The sequence below is a fragment of the Tinamus guttatus genome, unplaced genomic scaffold (assembly GCF_059628265.1).
Source record: "Tinamus guttatus ecotype Peru unplaced genomic scaffold, ASM5962826v1 Tinamus_guttatus_pri_ptg000732l, whole genome shotgun sequence".
In the NCBI taxonomy this organism is placed as follows: Eukaryota; Metazoa; Chordata; class Aves; order Tinamiformes; family Tinamidae; genus Tinamus; species Tinamus guttatus.
The window spans coordinates 457,194-474,265 of NW_028289266.1; the positions used below are offsets into that span (position 1 = coordinate 457,194).

The 17,072-nt window shown below is 45.7% G+C and overlaps 1 protein-coding gene and 1 pseudogene across 1 annotated transcript in view; both read right to left on the bottom strand.

The window, feature by feature from the left end:
- The window catches only part of LOC104567290 (M1-specific T cell receptor alpha chain-like), a 193,197-nt gene that overhangs the window by 35,422 nt on the left and 140,703 nt on the right, over nucleotides 1-17,072 (bottom strand). The gene's annotated exons all lie outside the window — the stretch shown is intronic.
- Nucleotides 6,051-17,072, bottom strand: part of LOC148591597 (T cell receptor alpha variable 4 pseudogene) — a 128,111-nt pseudogene continuing 117,089 nt past the window's right edge.

The window sequence follows — 17,072 nt, forward strand, 5'->3', positions numbered from 1 at the left end:
AAAAGTCACAGCATCAGAAGCAGAACTGAACCATAGTTACGAATCCCCCCTCACCAGCCTTTCACAACCCCACTCAGGCATTGCTCAGCTGGTGATCTCTCTGTCTATCCATGCTCAACAACATCTCTATCACTGCTCACAACTAATCTGTCCACTTGTCTTATACTACCTTGGTAATAGGGAGGTTTGGGAGCATCTTCATTGTTTCAAAACCTTACTGCTGGCTTACATGGTCTGCACTAAGTGACCTGGCTCGTATGTTTGCCTTGTCCTGTGTAAGATGATCCTGATATGACAATTAAGGCTATCTAGCATTCCAGTGAGCACCTTGGAAAAGGAGACACATGAAAGCTCAACACTCACTTGGTTTGACAGAGAGTCTGGTCCCTGAGCCGAAGGTTGGCTTGTAACCTCCACCAGATTCACACAGTGTTTCCTTCCATAACAAAAAGCCTAGCAAGTCACTTCAGAAGCACCCTCTTTTCCCAAGGCTTGGCTCATCTTGGCCCAGGACATGAGGAGCACCAGAGATGTGCCATGTAGCAGGACAATCCAAATTTTCCAACTAGAGTCTAACATCCTATCTATGTGAGATGAAGCAGAGCTTGTTGCTACATCTGATGGGCACTCAACAAACTTCCCCTCCATTTCCTTCCAGCCACTCCATCCCATAGGTAGCAGGCAGAATGGCCAATATCTCCCAAGAATAAAGAAAAACATTCTGACCACACACATTCTTCGCTCTAAAAGCACATCAGCTATGTCTGGAGAGAACTTACTGGACATCACAAGGTTCCTTGTCCTACTCCCAAAGCTATTGGCACCATCATTCAAAGATTGCATAAAATTATAATAAAACCCCAATGAGAAACACCGGCCTTTGAGAGCTTCCCCACACATTTGAAATAGGACTGGCTGCACAGAGGGTATTCATGGGTAGGAGCTCCCCTGAACATTTCCAGGAATTCCCATCTCTGCTAGGACTTTGTGAAGACCCTAGTCCCTTAAACTTAGGACCAGACCTGAGGTGCAGTCAGTTTTTGCTCCCCAGAGAGAGACACAAGAAGGCATGGCTGCCTTGGACACACAAGGTGTCCTGCCTGAATATAAATTCACTTGCTAGGTATGTTCTCCAGGTTTGTAATACCACGGGCAGAAACCAAGAACATGTATGTGCTGGAAAAAGTCACTTTTCAACAGTTCCGGCCTGCGCCAGCAAAAATGACCGATCCATTTCTCATGAGGCATAGCAAAAGCTGGGAGAAAAGGACAGTGTAGAACAAAGCTCAGCAAAGGGAGCGTGCATCCAGGAGCTTTCCGAGCCCAGAATGAGCCCACTACAATCAGAGAAGGAGAATTGCTGAAGGCATTAGAAAGGGCTCATTTGGATACCTGAGCACAAGAAATTGCAGTACCCGGGCAGCAAGTTTAATTACTGGGCTCCACAACTCAACAGGTCCTTGTCCCTAACAGCAGTTTGGAGTTTCCTGTGTTCATACAAACATTCACACCACAGCAAAAACTACCAGTTGTTATTCCAGTCCCTCCACAAGGAAACTCCAAGAGAAGAACTCCTTCCAATCCTAGGAAGCCTTTTAAAATTAGGATTCGCACTAGCCTTGATTAGATTCCATATAGACAAGTAAGCCCTTTCCTTGAGCTATGAAGTGAGTCATTTCTGGACATCTACCCTCTGTTCCACCATTCAACATGAGCTTTTTCCAGACATAGTGAGCTCCCTCCCAATAGGTCACTTGGGTAAGAAACTTCTCTGGCAGAAGTAAATCTGCAGTCATGATCCTGAATTACAGCTCTGGAAATATCAGCTCATGCCAGTGCCCTTGTGGGGTTTGTCCAGTGATACCGCATCAGTGTAGAACAACAGGAGGTCTGGAATTGCTCCATGTGTGGCAGGAAAAATCTCAGCTCTTACAACTACAACAGTCACCACAATCTATTTCTATTAGAGCTGTTAGATCCACCAAATGCACACTAAGGAGCTCAGTAGACCTTTCAAAGTATTCAAACACTATATAATTTTGCTCAGAAAAAACCCACAAAAACAAAAACAAAGCAATAAATGGATGGATATGTGTATCTGCCTTATCTAGACAATGGAGTGGAAGAGGGTTTTAAAACTTACTTGGTCTTATCCTTAATTGAGTCCCACCTCCAAAGTTGGCTTTGCCTCCATAATTATTCACACAGTGTTTTCCTTCACAGCAAAAACTAGGACAGTTAACCTAACATACAAACAAAAGTGAGGCCAGCTTTCATCCTCTCCCATCGCTGTGCAGATAGTTCTAAAGATTTCATGGAAAGCTGATGGTGTCTTCCCAGGAAGGGGAATTGTGCTTTCCAGTCCTTACTTAAGCCGGTTGGGTTCCTACCTACCAGGTTTTACCGCCAGGTTGGTCCCTGTTCCAAAGGTCAGTTTCAAGGTGTAGGCTGAAGTCACACTGTGACACAACCACTGACCAAACCACATACAACGTTACTCCAGGCAAATTACTAACTTCTTCCAGAGCCATTGACTTTTTCCACAGGCGTAAAACAAGATGTCTCCCTCGCCACATGTCTCTGGCTCCAAATTATAATATATTTTGATTGACTTTTGTCTGACCTCTCCACAGAAATCCAAATCTAAACATGTCTGGAAGATTTCCCTTGGGAAACCAATCCCATTTCTTTCTGGGTGTTAGCCCTTTAGCCTAGATGGATAAGTAAGAAAGCAATCTCCAGTTCTTACAGGGTTTTACAGAGTTCTGTGCCTTTCCCAAAGGTGAGATTTGTGCTCCTTCCTCCGAAGTTTACCCAGAAGATTACCTCTTCATAACAATCACCTGTAGCTGAGAGGAGGCATTTGCCAACAGCACGACTTCAAAAAAGCTGACTGTGGACTTCTCGGTTACTACATAGGAATGTATAAAAGCCCTATTTTGAATTTAAAAAAATGAATGTGAGCAAAGGGTATTTTTGCAAGCTGGTAAGTCATTTCAAAAAACACTGACCAGTCACAAAAACCCAGCTACCTAGGAACACTGGGGTCCTAGGCAACCTAGGTCCTAGGTCAAGGCAATCACCTCTCCATAGGGCAGCCTGTGAAACAGTTAAAGAGCTCTCACCTCCCAGAGGGAGCCCCAGGTCTTGTTCTTCCCCAAGATTTCAGGCAACAACCCCGTTCTCACTAAGGCACTTACAGGGTTTCACAGAAAGTCTGGTTCCAGGTCCAAAGGTGAGCTTGCCAAGACCTGCGCCCATAGATTAACACAGCCACACACAGCCTTACAACAACCCTACAGCCAGCAGAAAGGAAACATCCTCACTTTTTGAAGTGGCTGGCATGTGTCTTTGCCTTCTGAGAAGGAAAAGTATGGCCAAAGAAAGGATCAGATCACTAATTCCTGACGTATGTCTATATCCCTCTCCAGATATCAGCCTAAGACACAGTTTCTCTCCAGCAGTCAGTGTCTGTGTCCAGAATGATTGCAGTGCCGCATTAGGGCCCCTGCAGAAGCACCTCACGCTGCCCAGCATACGTATGTTGCGTTGCATCTCTCTTAGTCCCACCACACCACATTTTTGTTGATATGTTCCTGTAAAAGATTTTGTCCTCTTTCACAAGACAAGCCTACTGCCCTCTCTGCTCTGCATTCCCACAGCTGCTCACAGCTTTGCCGTAATCTGGGAGAAGGCTCCAGTTTGTGCATGCTCAGAGGTATGCTTCACAGAAATCACAGAATGGTTGAGGTTGGAAGGGACCTCTAGAGATCATCTAGTCCAACCCCCCTGCTCCAGCAGGGGCACCTAGACTTAAGTGAAATTAGAGCTTCCTAACATTTGCTCTCTCAAATTACTCATATGAACTTTTTTGCATTGCTCTATGAGGATAAAAAAGGCTTTTCCAGTACTCACAAGGGTTTACTGTCAGCTTCGTTCCAGCTCCAAGGGTGTACCTGTATCCAGTGGTACTCACAGTAGTAACAGCCATTACACAAACTGTCTCTTCTCCCGTAACAAGGCAGCCTTCTAGCACAGGTGGCAGGGCAGTGTCGCAACAAGACAGTCATTTTCCCAGTTGCCCTATTGGAAATCTACCTGTTTTATCCTCCCTCAACAACTGCAGACTCACTTCAGGCCTTCCATCCACCTAAAGCTCTCCACATCTCCAACGGAAGCCAGTAAAACAGGAATAGATGCACATGAGCAGCACACAGCAATCAATCTCACTGCAAGCGGGGCAAAAGGAGAAATTCTTCAACATATCCCACCAAACTGAGATCTCTGTGGCCATCCTGAACTGCAAGTTGCAGCAGTAGCACCCTTGGCACTAGGTTGCAGAGCTCCACAGCTAGCTGCTGCTTCTGCTGCCCAGGAGGGCCTTGAACTTTTCTGAGGCTGGAAAAAGTGAGCCAAGAATGGCAGGATCTCCACTCCCTCACCTGCCCCTTCATGCAGCACCATCCAGCCTGCCCAGGGAAGGCAGAGATGTTTAGCAAGAAAGAAAATGACAGGAGTCAGAAACAAAAAGGCTGGTGCAGGGGTGGAAGAGACACTGCCCCCCCATACTCTGGGGTATCTGATAATGAGCATGGCTCCTCTCCCTAAAGTGAACTATCTGTTGCCACAGACAGTTTCAAATAGTGCCAGAAACCTTATATTCTCCCAGCAGCTCCTCAGATTTCCCGATAGGCTCGTCATGTGGCTAAAGTGGAAAGACAGGAAAAGGACTGAGGTTGAGATGGACAATCGGGAGAGGAAACCTACTTGGATGAATGTGTAACTGCGTCCCTGGACCAAACTGCAGTTTTGCCAGGTTGTTGTTCACACAGTGATTTGTGCCCTAACAAAAAGCCACACGGGACCAGCCTGCTCTTGAATCCCCTTCTTCCTCATTTTGCAAGGAGTGAGAGGAACCCCTAAGGCAAGAGATGGGATTTGCGTCAGAGTCTACAACACTGAATGGACGACAAAGTAAAATTCAGAAACGAACTTCTCGATTTCCTGTGAGAAAACCAGTCACTCACTGGCATAGGGATTTTCCCAACACGCTGCAGAACGGCTGGGTCTTGTGTTGCTCAGAGAAAGCCAAAAGAGCATTTTTTCCCCACTTTCCTAGCTTAGCAACAAAACAAGGTTTCCGCTGAGAGCAGGAGGTCTTGTTTTGTTTTGTTTTGCTTTCTTGGGCTGTTTTCCATCCCTGTTCCTGCAGTACAGCTATTAGATAATAGATTCAGATATATCACATATATTCATATATGTATTAATAATAGACTATTGGATAATAAATTCAGCAACAATTGTAGCCTGTAAATATTTACCCATTTCCTTTGTAGGATAGTCACTTTGGTCCCTGAGCAAAGGTGATTTTGCTGTTGTTCTCACAAGAGCTGAGCGCTGTACCGCAGCCTAGGTCCCAGCTGGAAAAACTGTCTGTGTTCTGGATTTACTCCACGTCTCCTCATTTACACGTTGGGGAAATGGCCTCCAAAAGTTCAAAGGGAAACCTGTTCCCTTTTTCCTCGTTGTATTTGTGCTTGTTGATACTAATGCACACAACTGTTGAGCTAGCCCAACAAGAGGTGTTTAAAGCAAAGCAGATTCTGAACCTGATCATAAGAACTGAACCTCGATTATGAAAACCCCTCTCCCTTGCCTTCCATAGCCCCACTTTCGGCATTGCTCAGCTGGTAATCACTCTGTCCATCCATGCTAACAGACACCTCTATTACTGCTCACAACTAATCTTTCCACTTGTGTGAAACCACCTCTGTGTGGTGGTCTTAGCACATTTCTCTGTTATCTAAAATGCTGCACCTAACCACCTTTCTATCCACCATAGCATGTTTTACGCCCAGTTGCTTGTGAATGGGGGCTGGTCAGGCACACGTTCCTTGTTTCAGAACTAACTCTGCTGGCTTATCTTGTCTAAGTAACCTAGCTGATATGTTCACCTTGTCCTATGTAAGGTGATCCTGATATGAAAATGTAGTCTACCTGGCATTGCATGGACACCTAAGACTTTTTTGGAAAAGGAGACGCATGAAAGCTCAACACTCACTTGGTTTGACAGAGAGTCTGGTCCCTGAGCCAAAGGTTATCTTGTTGTAGCCAGAGCCGTATTCACACAGCATTTCCTTCCCTAACAAAAAGCCTAGCAAGGCACCTCAGGAGCACCCTTCTTCCCAAAGGCTTGGCCCACCTTGGCCAAGAACATGAGGGGCACCAAAGAAGTTCCAGGGGGTAGGGGAATTGGGATATTCCAGGGCTGGGAGCAGAGGTTAACATCCTAGCTATACCAGATTTCTCCCAAGAATAGAGCAAATCTGAAATGGTGAAGCAGACCCTGAACTTCGCTGAAATTGCGCAAAAGTTGCAGCATAAGAACCAGACCTGAACCCTGGTTGTGAATCCCCTCTTCCCTGCATTCTGCAGCCCTACTCAGTCATTGCTGAGTTGGTGATCACTCTGTACAACTGTGTTAAAAGACACCTCTATTACTGGTCATGACTAATCTGTCCACTTGTCTTATACTACCTTGCTTATAGCAGAGGTTAAGTAAAATTGTCTCAAACCTCTCTGCTGGCTTACCTTATCTGCACTACATTACCTGACTCATATATTCACTTCATCCTCTATAAGGTGATCCTGATTTGACAATTAAGTCTGCGTAGGGTTCCATGGGACACCCAAGGCTTTTTGGAAAAGGAGACATGTGAAAGCTGAACACTCACTTGGTTTGACAGAGAGTCTGGTCCCTGAGCCAAAGGTTGGCTTGTAGCTGGAGCCGTATTCACACAGCATTTCCTTCTATAACAAAAAGCTTAGCAAGCCACTTCAGAAGCATGTTATTTTCCCAAGGCTTTATCCACCTTGGCAAAGATATGAGGGGCACCACAAATGTGCCGTGCAGCAGGGGAATTCGAGGTTTGGGAACAGAGGCTAACATCCAAACAATGTGAGATGAAGCAAGTGTTCAATGCTAGATCTGATGGACACCCACCAAACTTCCCCTCCATTTCCTCCCATCCAGTCCATCCTATGGGTAGCAGGCAGAATAGCAGATCTCTCCCAAGAATATAGAAAAACATTTTGACAGCCTACCTATCCTAGAGGTCAAGGAAAGCTCTAAACACTATGCACAGCAACCCCACTCAGACAGCACTTACTGGGCATCACAAGGAGCCTTGTCCCACTCCCAAACGTGAATTTGTAGGCAGCATCATTCACACAGTGCTTTAAACTATAACAAAAACCCCAGTGAGAAGCACTGGCCTTGGAGATCCTCCCCACACATCTGGACAGAACTGACTGCACAAGGCAATGCTCATGGTGAGGAATTCCCTTGGGATTATCCATGAATGCTCTAACCATCTCTGCTTGGATTTGGAGGATAACCCACAGCCTAAAGTGTAGGAGCAGATGAGAGGTGGAGTCACTTTTTACTCCCCATGTAGACTGACAAGAAGGAAAGGCTGCTTTGGATACAAATTGTGGTTTGCCTGAAAAAAATTAACTCACTAGATATGTCTCATAGAATGCTCAAGGTTGGAAGGGTCCTCTAGAGGTCATCTAGTCCAACCCCCCTGCACGTGCAGGGTCACCTAGAGCACCTGGCAAAGGACTGTGTCCAAGCGGGTTTTGAAGATCTCCAGAGAAGGAGACTCCACAACCTCTCTGGGCAGCCTGTTCCAGTGCTCTTAAATTGATATGTAATAGCATTGGCAGAAAGAAGAACATCTGTATGATGGACTAAGTCATTGTTCCATGGTTCCGTCTATTGCCGGCAAAATTGACCGATTCCTTTACTCAAAAGCATTGCCTGGGCAGCAGGTGTACTTACTGGGTTTCACAACTAGACGAGTCCCTGTCCCAAGCGCCAGCTTGAAGCTTCCTGTGTTCACACAGCCATTCACACCACAGCAAAAAACACCGGCTGTGTTTTCCTTCACAGCAAATACTCACAAGTCATATCTGCCCTCCACTACCTTATCACCTCCAAAGCAGTGGATTTAGTATTTCAAGACAGGCTTCCCAAATTAATTCTTTGGGAACTCTAGCTTCCATTTCCCTTAGACGTATTTTCTTGTTACGGATATCTTTCAACATTGATGGAGATGAGCAGGGATTGCCAGCCCCAGCTTGTCTCCATGCAGAGGAGAGAGACGTATACCTAACTAGCAAAACTCGACTTGCAACCTCTGCTCTGCCCTAAGACCATAGTTCCTTCTCCAGAAAAAAATGCCTCCCTGTGCAGACGGGGTTCTGACAGAGCCCAGCTCTGGCTTCCTTAAAGCCTGAAAATATGGGCAGAAGCCCAACTTTAGCCTCAAATAGGAGTGGCAGAGTGAAAGGGAAGGCAATGTTCTCAGTAGAGGAACAACCACCTAAGAGCTGAGAGGAGCTGTTTGCCAACAGCACGACTTCAGAAAAGCTGACGCTGGGGCCCTATTTTGAAGGGAAGGGAAGGGAAGGGAAGGGAAGGGAAGGGAAGGGAAGGGAAGGGAAGGGAAGGGAAGGGAAGGGAAGGGAAGGGAAGGGAAGGGAAGGGAAGGGAAGGGAAGGGAAGGGAAGGGAAGGGAAGGGAAGGGAAGGGAAGGGAAGGGAAGGGAAGGGAAGGGAAGGGAAAAGTTGTTGGTATCAAATGTTACCAAACACTATTTTTGAAGAAGAAGAAGAGAAAAGAAAAAGGAAAAGGAAAAGAGAAAAGATGTCCGTATCAAATGTTACCAAACACTATTTTTGCAAGCTGATAAGTCATTCCAAAAAGCATTGACCAGTCACAAAAACCCAGCTACCTAGGAACCCCGATATGTCAAGGCAATCACCTCTCCATAGGGCAGCGTGCAGAACAGTTAAAGAGCTCTCGCCTCCCAGAGGGAGCCCCAGGTCTTGTTCTTCCCCAAGATTTCAGGCAACAACCCCGTTCTCACTAAGGCACTTACAGGGTTTCACAGAAAGTCTGGTTCCACGTCCAAAGGTGAGCTTGTCAAGACTTGTGCCTGTAGATTGGCACAACCACATACAGCCTTACAACAACCCTACAGCCAGAAGAAAGGAAACATCCTCACTTTCTGAAGAGGCTGGCATGTGTCTTTCCCTTCTGAGAAAGGGGATTTAAAAAAAAAGCAGTGTGTACCTCTGCCTCAAGTTTGACCCCTGTTCCTTTCTGCCAAGGCCAATGACCAGTCACAGTTCTTCACAGCTCTGCCACACTACTCACCCAGTTTCACAGATATACTGGTCCCCTGTCCAAACGTCAGCTTGTTCATACCAGAACTCACACAGTGATCTAGGAGCTAACAAAAACCAGCAGCGCTTCCTTCTCCTCACTTCCAGGCTCTTGCTTGGCTCTTGCAAAGGGGCCAGCATGTTGGACCTCCCTGTGATACGAAGGGTCAGAACTTTTCACCTATTTATCCAGAGGGATGGACAGAACCAGTGTCTGTAGCACACCCTGATGGATCAGTACCAAGAACACCATGGGCAAGGACACTTGTTCCAAGGAACCCAAGTGCTTTTGAGCATCTGGATAATGAGGCTTCAAACATTTCAACACCAAAAGCATCAGCGGTGTTCAGGAAAGAATGAAAAAAATATTGCAGATGCACAGTTGCTTTGTCTGAACATAGGGAGCTTGTTAGGTGCTTTACAAAACTTATTAGGTGCTTCAGTGGTCTTTGAATTGTTAGAGCCATAGGCACCCAGCTCTCACAGGCACCTTTTGAGACTACTGTTCCACAGTCTCATTGCAGCCTCTTGAATAACTCTGGCTCAAACTGAACCTGTCTTTCAAAGGTATTTGAAGTGTCCTTATATACAACACACATGCCCATCTAGAGTGAAGTCAGTGAGGATCGTGTCAAGAAAGTGAAGAGAAGGAGTGACAGGAGAGAGAATCGGTCATTTCAGCTAGCTTGAGTGCAGTAACATACCTCTCAGGAGGGCAAGGCAGTGGGGGCCGCTAAGCCAAGTTCTCCAAGTCAGGAGAATTTCACAGTTTAGTTCCCAACCTTATTTCCCACAAGGCAATATGCAAGAAGAGAAAAATGAAGCAATTCCTTTTTCCAGGGCGGTCGCTAACTTACCTGCTCTGACTGAAAGCACCGTCCCCATTCCGAAAATCACTCTGTCTGCACCATACACACTCTGGTACAGCTCATTACAAAAACATGTCTGTCCACCTTGCACATGACCTTGCAGGAGACACTGCAGGACCCAAGGGGCTGCACAGCTGTCTGACAGCAGGCCCAAAGGCAGTGCTGCCATCAGGAAGAAAGGAAAATCTTTTCCCCCTTCACTTGTAATTTCCAGAGGGGCTTTCCCCTTTCCTTCCAAATTTTCAAAGCAAAAGAGGAAAAGATCTCACACATGGCAGCAGTGGCTGGGAACTGGCTCGTGCAAGTGAAAAGCCTGCTTACATATACCAGGTTCACAAACAATGCAACAAGTTTGGATGTCTGTGGACTTCAAATGATGCCACCCGAGCAGCTGTAGGCATGGTAACTGTTAACTTGGCCAGTAAAAGCTGTGCAGAAGGCATTTGAGGTAAAACACATAAGACTATAAAAGGAGGAGAAGGGCAAATCCCAAAGTAAAGAACACTTACTTGGTCTTATCCTTAGGCGAGTTCCACCTCCAAAGGTGATTTTTCTTCCATAATCATTCGCACAGTGTTTTGCTTCACAGCAAAAACCCCATAAGTCATTTCTCCTCTCCACTACCTCATTACCTCCAAAGATGTGGACTTGCTCACTTGGTCTTTTTTTTTTAAATACAGTCTTGGCAAGTTAATTCTTTGGCAACTCTAGCTTCCACTTCCCCCAGAGGTTTTTTCTTGTTGGAGATGTTTTCCAACATTCATGGAGATGACCAGCGTTTGCCAGCTCTCTCTTGTCTCCATGCAGAGAAGAGAGGCAGACATTATTAGCAGAACTCCACTTGCAGCCTCTGCTGCACCCTAAGACTATAGTTCTTTCTTTGGACAGAGTCTCTCCCCGTGCAGACCAGGTTCTAAGAGAGACCAGCTCTGCTTTTCCCAAAGACTGAAAAAATGGGCAGAAGCCCAAGTGCAGCCACAAATACGAGCAGCCAAGTCGAAGGCAAGACAATGTCCCCAGCAGAGCAACATTCAGGTGCTTTGGAATATTATGCAGGACAAGCAGACTCCGTGTAGCTATTAATTATTGATGTTCCTTCCCCGAACATCATCTTCCCACTAGCTCTATTGGACCTGAATCTCTTTCATCCTCCCTCAACCAGCCCAGACTCAGTTAAGAACTTCTATCTATCTGAAAATCTCCACATCTCCAGAGGCAGCCTGTAAAACGGAGATAGGGGCTTGGCTTTGTGTTGAGTCCTTCCACTTCTGGCCACCAGCCCACCTACAACTCCATCCTGCATACACACCACCAGGTCTAAGGCTTCCTCCTATTCTTCACAGGATCCAGTTTGCCTAGGTTGGAAACAGTAGCCATTATGTCCCACAATATTCCTGTCTCTGCCTTTGTTCACAGGAAAAATATAACAACAACAAAAAATAATAATGCACACGACTATTGAGCTTGCCCAGCAAGAAACATTTCAACCAAAGCAGACTCTGAACATAGCTGAAATTGCACAAATGTTGCAGTATAAGAACCAGACCTGAACTCAGGCTGCAAATATCTCCTCCCCAACCTTCCACAGCTTCACTCAGGCATTGCTCAGTTCATCCATGCTAAATCACACCTCTATTACTGCTCATGACTAATTTGCCCACTTGTCTTGCGCTACCTCGATTATAGGAGAGTTTGGACAAAATTGTCTCAAATCGTCTCTGCTGCCTTACCTCATTTGCAGTACACGACCTGGCTCATATGTTCGTCTTGTCCTCTGTAGAGGGATTCTGATATGACAATTAAGTCTGCGTAGGGTTCCATGGGACACCCAAGACTTTTTGGAAAAGGAGACATGTGAAAGCTGAACACTCACTTGGTTTGACAGAGAGTCTGGTCCCTGAGCCGAAGGTTGGCTTGTTGTAGCCAGAGTTATATTCGCACAGCATTTCCTTCTTTAACAAAAAGCCCAGCAAGCCACTTCAGTAGCACCCTCTTTTCCCAAGGCTTTATCCACCTTGGCAAAGAACATGAGGAGCAGCAGGAAAGAACTGTCAGGGAGAGGAATCTGAGAATATGAGTGTTGGGAGTGGAGATTAACATCGTAGCTATGCAAGATAAACCCAGTACTTGATGCTAGATCTGATGGACACCCACCAAACTTCCCCTCCATTTCCTCCCATCCAATATGGGGTATCCAATATATCCAATCCCATGTTGGCAGGCAGAATGGCCGATATCTGCCAAGAACAAAAAAAAATCATTTTGACAGTGCACATTCCCTGGAGGTCAAGGAAAGCTTAAAAGCACTATGCACAGCAACTTCACTCAGGCAGCACTTACTGGGCGTCGCAAGGAGCCTTGTCCCACTCCCAAACGTGAATTTGTAGTCACCATAATTCACACAGTGCTTTAGACTACAACCAAAACTAGGAAGGAGGCACTAGGCTTGGAGATCCTCCCCACACACCTGAAAAAGGATCGGTTGCAGAGGGGCTGTTAATGGGCATAAAATAACTTGGGAAATTCCAGGAATGTTCATCTCTGCTTAGACTTTGTGGAGACCCTGGGGGGTAAAATTTAGGAGCAGAAATGAGGTTCACTTAGTTCTTGCTCCCCAGGCAAACGGACAAGAAGGAAATGCTGCTTTGGACACACCATCATATTTTGCCTGAAAACAAATTCACTGACTAGATATGCCTCCAGATATATAATACGACCTGCAGGAAAAAAAAAAAACTGACTGCTGGACTAAGTTACTTTTCAATCTTTCAGGCTTCTACTGGCAAAAATGACCGATTCCTTTGCTCAGGAGGAGAAGAGAAAGCTGGGGGAAAGGTTCAATGTAGAGCAAAGCTCAGCAAATGCGAGTGGGCACCCAGGAGCTTTCAGAGCCCAGAATGAGCCCACTACAATCAGAAAAGGAGAATTGCTGAAGGCAATAGAGAGAGATATTTCTGACACCTGAGTAAAAGAAAAATCAGGACCTGAAAGCAGGTGTACTTACTGGGCTTCACAACTAGACGTGTCCCTGTCCCCAGTGCCAGTTTTGAGTTTCCTGTGTTCACACAGCCATTCACACCACAGCAAAAACCACCAGCTGCTATTCTGGTCCCTCTACTAGGAAACTCCAGGAGAAGAGCTCCTTGCCATCCAAGGCAGCCTTTTAAAACCAGCATTAGTACTAGCCTTGGTGAGAGGGCATCCAGAACTAGGCAAGCAAGCCCTTGCCTTGCACTGTGTGATGGTCACACTGGTGTCTTATGGAGAAGTGGGTCATTTCTGAACATCTATCCTCAGATCCCTCATACAGCACGAGCTCTTTCCAAGCCCAGTTGGCCCCTTCCCAGTAAGTCACTTGGTCAAGAATCATCTCCGACAGAAGTGAATCTGCAGTTGTGATCCTGAATTAGAGCTGTGGAGACGCTCAGGCAAGTGTCCTTGTAGCATAATCGATGGTGCTGCCTCAGTGCAGAGCATCAGAAGGTCTGCAACAGCTCCTTGTGTGGCAGGAAAAATCTCACCCCTTACAGCTACAGCAGTCACCGCTATTTCAGCTATTTCTACTAGAGCTTTTAAAGCTACTGATTGCAAGTTAAGGAGCTTCCAGCTGAGAAGCTCATCTAGAAGTGCCAATCAGGGGTGAGGAAGGCTTAACACCTGTGTCTCCTAATGGGAAAGAAAGGAAATAGGAAACCCAAAGGGGTGAATAAATGAGAGAAATCATGAGTAGACTTTCCTTGAAATTCATACTACATATAGTCTTTGCTAAAAAACATAAAATATTGGTAAACTCTGATTAAATGTGTGTATCTATCTGCCTTATCTAGACAATTGAGTTGAAAAGGGCTTTAAAACTTACTTGGTCTTATCTTTAAGTGAGTTCCACCTCCAAAGGTGACCTTGTATTCATTACTACTCACACAGTGTTTTCCTTCACAGCAAATACCCTGGGGTCATATCTGCCCTCCACTACCTTATCACCTCCAAAGCAGTGGACTTGGTATTTCAAGACAGGCTTCCCAAATTAATTATTTGGGAACTCTAGCTTCCACTTCTCTTAGATGTATTTTCTTGTTACAGATATCTTTCAACATTGATGGAGATGAGCAGGGATTGCCAGCTCCCCCTTGTCTCCATGCAGAGGAGAGAGACGTGTACATAACTAGCAAAACTCGACTTGCAACCTCTGCTCTGCCCTAAGACCATAGTTCCTTCTCCAGAAAAAAATACCTCCCTGTGCAGACCGGGTTCTAACAGAGCCCAGCTCTGGCTTCCTTAAAGCCTGAAAATATGGGCAGAAGCCCAACTTTAGCCTCAAATAGGAGTGGCAGAGTGAAAGGGAAGGCAATGTTCTCAGTAGAGGAACAACCACCTAAGAGCTGAGAGGAGCTGTTTGCCAACAGCACGACTTCAGAAAAGCTGACGCTGGGGACTTCCCAGTTAGTTCATGGGAACATATGAAAGCCCTATTTTGAACAAAAGGGAAGGGAAGGGAAGGGAAGGGAAGGGAAGGGAAGGGAAGGGAAGGGAAGGGAAGGGAAGGGAAGGGAAGGAAAAAGTTGTTGGTATCAAATGTTACCAAACACTATTTTTGAAGAAGAAGAAGAGAAAAGAAAAAGAAAAAGAAAAAGGAAAAGAGAAAAGATGTCCGTATCAAATGTTACCAAACACTATTTTTGCAAGCTGATAAGTCATTCCAAAAAACACTGACCAGTCACAAGACCCAGTTACCTAGGAACCCCGATATGTCAAGGCAATCACCTCTCCATAGGGCAGCGTGCAGAACAGTTAAAGAGCTCTCACCTCCCAGAGGGAGCCCCAGGTCTTGTTCTTCCCCAAGATTTCAGGCAACAACCCCGTTCTCACTAAGGCACTTACAGGGTTTCACAGAAAGTCTGGTTCCACGTCCAAAAGTGAGCTTGCCAAGACCTATGCCAGTAAATTAACACAGCCACATACAGCCTTACAACAACCCTACAGCCAGAAGAAAGGAAACATCCTCATTTTCTGAAGTGGCTGGCATGTGTCTTTGCCTTCTGAGAAAGGGGATAAAAAAAAAAAAAAAGAAGAGTGTGGCTGATAATTCTGATACCAGTGCAAAAGAAAAAGCATTACCTGGGCAGCAGGGGTACTTACTGGGATTCACAACTAGACGCGTCCCTGTCCCCAGCATCTGTCTGTAGTTTCCTGCGTTCACACAGCCATTCACACCACAGCAAAAACTATCAGCTGTTATTCCAGTCCCTCCACAAGGAAACTCCAGGAGAACTCCTTCCAATCCTAAGAAGCCTTTTAAAGCCAGGATTAGCACTAGCCTTGGTAAGATTTGATGCAGAACTAGAAAAGTTAGCCCTTGCCTTGCACTGTGTGATGGTCACACTCGTGTCCTATGGAAAAGTGGGTCGTTTCTGAACATCTACCCTCAGATCCCCCATACAACACGGCCTATTTCGAAGCCTAGTTAGCCCCTTCCCAATAAGTCACTTGAGTAAGAAACCTCTCTGGCAGAAGTGAATCTGCAACTGTGATCCTGAATTAGAGCCGTGGAAACTCTCTGGTGCAGCCAAGAACATTCAGCCTTTCTTCAGCACTTGAAGAGCAGCCACCCAAGCTGTACTAGAAAGAGCAAACTGACCTGCTCCATGTTACATGTGACACAGGAACAGTCATGGCACACTGGGGCCATTCATGGGCAAGAAAGGCTGAAAAACTCTCTTTTTAATGGGAAAGCAAGGAAGCAGGAAAGCAAAAGAGGTAAATAAATGAGAATAAGCCTTGAAATTCATGTATCATGAAACACTCTCTGCTCAAAACAAATAAACAAAAAAAACCCACGCGCACACACAAAAGAACACCCTAATAGAATGTGTGTATCTGCCTTATCTAGACAATGGAGTGGAAAAGACCTTTAAAACTTACTTGGTCTTATCCTCAAGTGAGTTCCATCTCCAAATATGGTTTTCCATTCTTCTTCACACAGTATTTTACTTCACAGCAAAAACCCGTAGGTCATTTCTTCCCTCCACTACCAGTGATTTGCCAGCTCTCTCTTGACTCCATGCAGAGAAGTGAGACATATGCATTACTAGCAAAAGTCCACTTGCAGCCCCCGCTCAATCCTGTGACCATAGTTCTTTCTCTGGACAGAATCCCTCCCTGTGCAGACCAGGTTCTAACAGAGTCCAGCTCCGGCTTTCTTAAAGACTGAGAACAGCTAGAAGCCTGATTGCAGCCACAAATAGGAGCAGCAGAGTGGAAGGCAAGACAGTGTTCATAGAAGAGGAAAAACTAGTAGCTTTGAAAGACTATCCAGGACAAGGCCATTAGTTCTGGAAACAAAGAAGACAGTTGCTGAAATTCTGGGAGATTTCTGAGGACATAAAGAGGTGAACAAAAGCCATACTTGAGTTGGGATTCCTCTCTCCATGCCTGGCAATCTCTGAGTTGCTGAGCTGTTCGTTCACCATAGAAAGAGAGTCACTGCTAGCATGTGGTGCATGGAGGGGGCTCTCGCTCTAGTCTACAGAAAGGGCGGTTGACATCTAAGGCAGCTGTGCAGGACACCATTGTGACACCACACATTGTCTAGTGACACCACAGCATTGCTCCAGAACCCACTCTGACTCATTTTGCAAAATTCCCCAAGGGAAATAAGGCATTTAGTTCTTAACAATCCTTAACAACTCACACATTCATTTCATCCCTAAGATCAATAGATACCGAACATGATGCCTCCGCCAGAATCATTATGTAATGCCAATTTTAAGTCTTCAGTTTCAAGATTTTTGATTCAGATCATGCACTTACTTGGCTGTACAATGAGCCTTGTTCCTTTGACAAACTGCAGCTTGTCATAGCCAGTTCTTGCATTCACACATCATCTACTTCCTTTGCAAAAACCTTTCCTATTCTGTGAAACAGGGAAGCACCTGATTTCTGAATAGCACTGAACCCAGATAGTCCCAGCAAGGC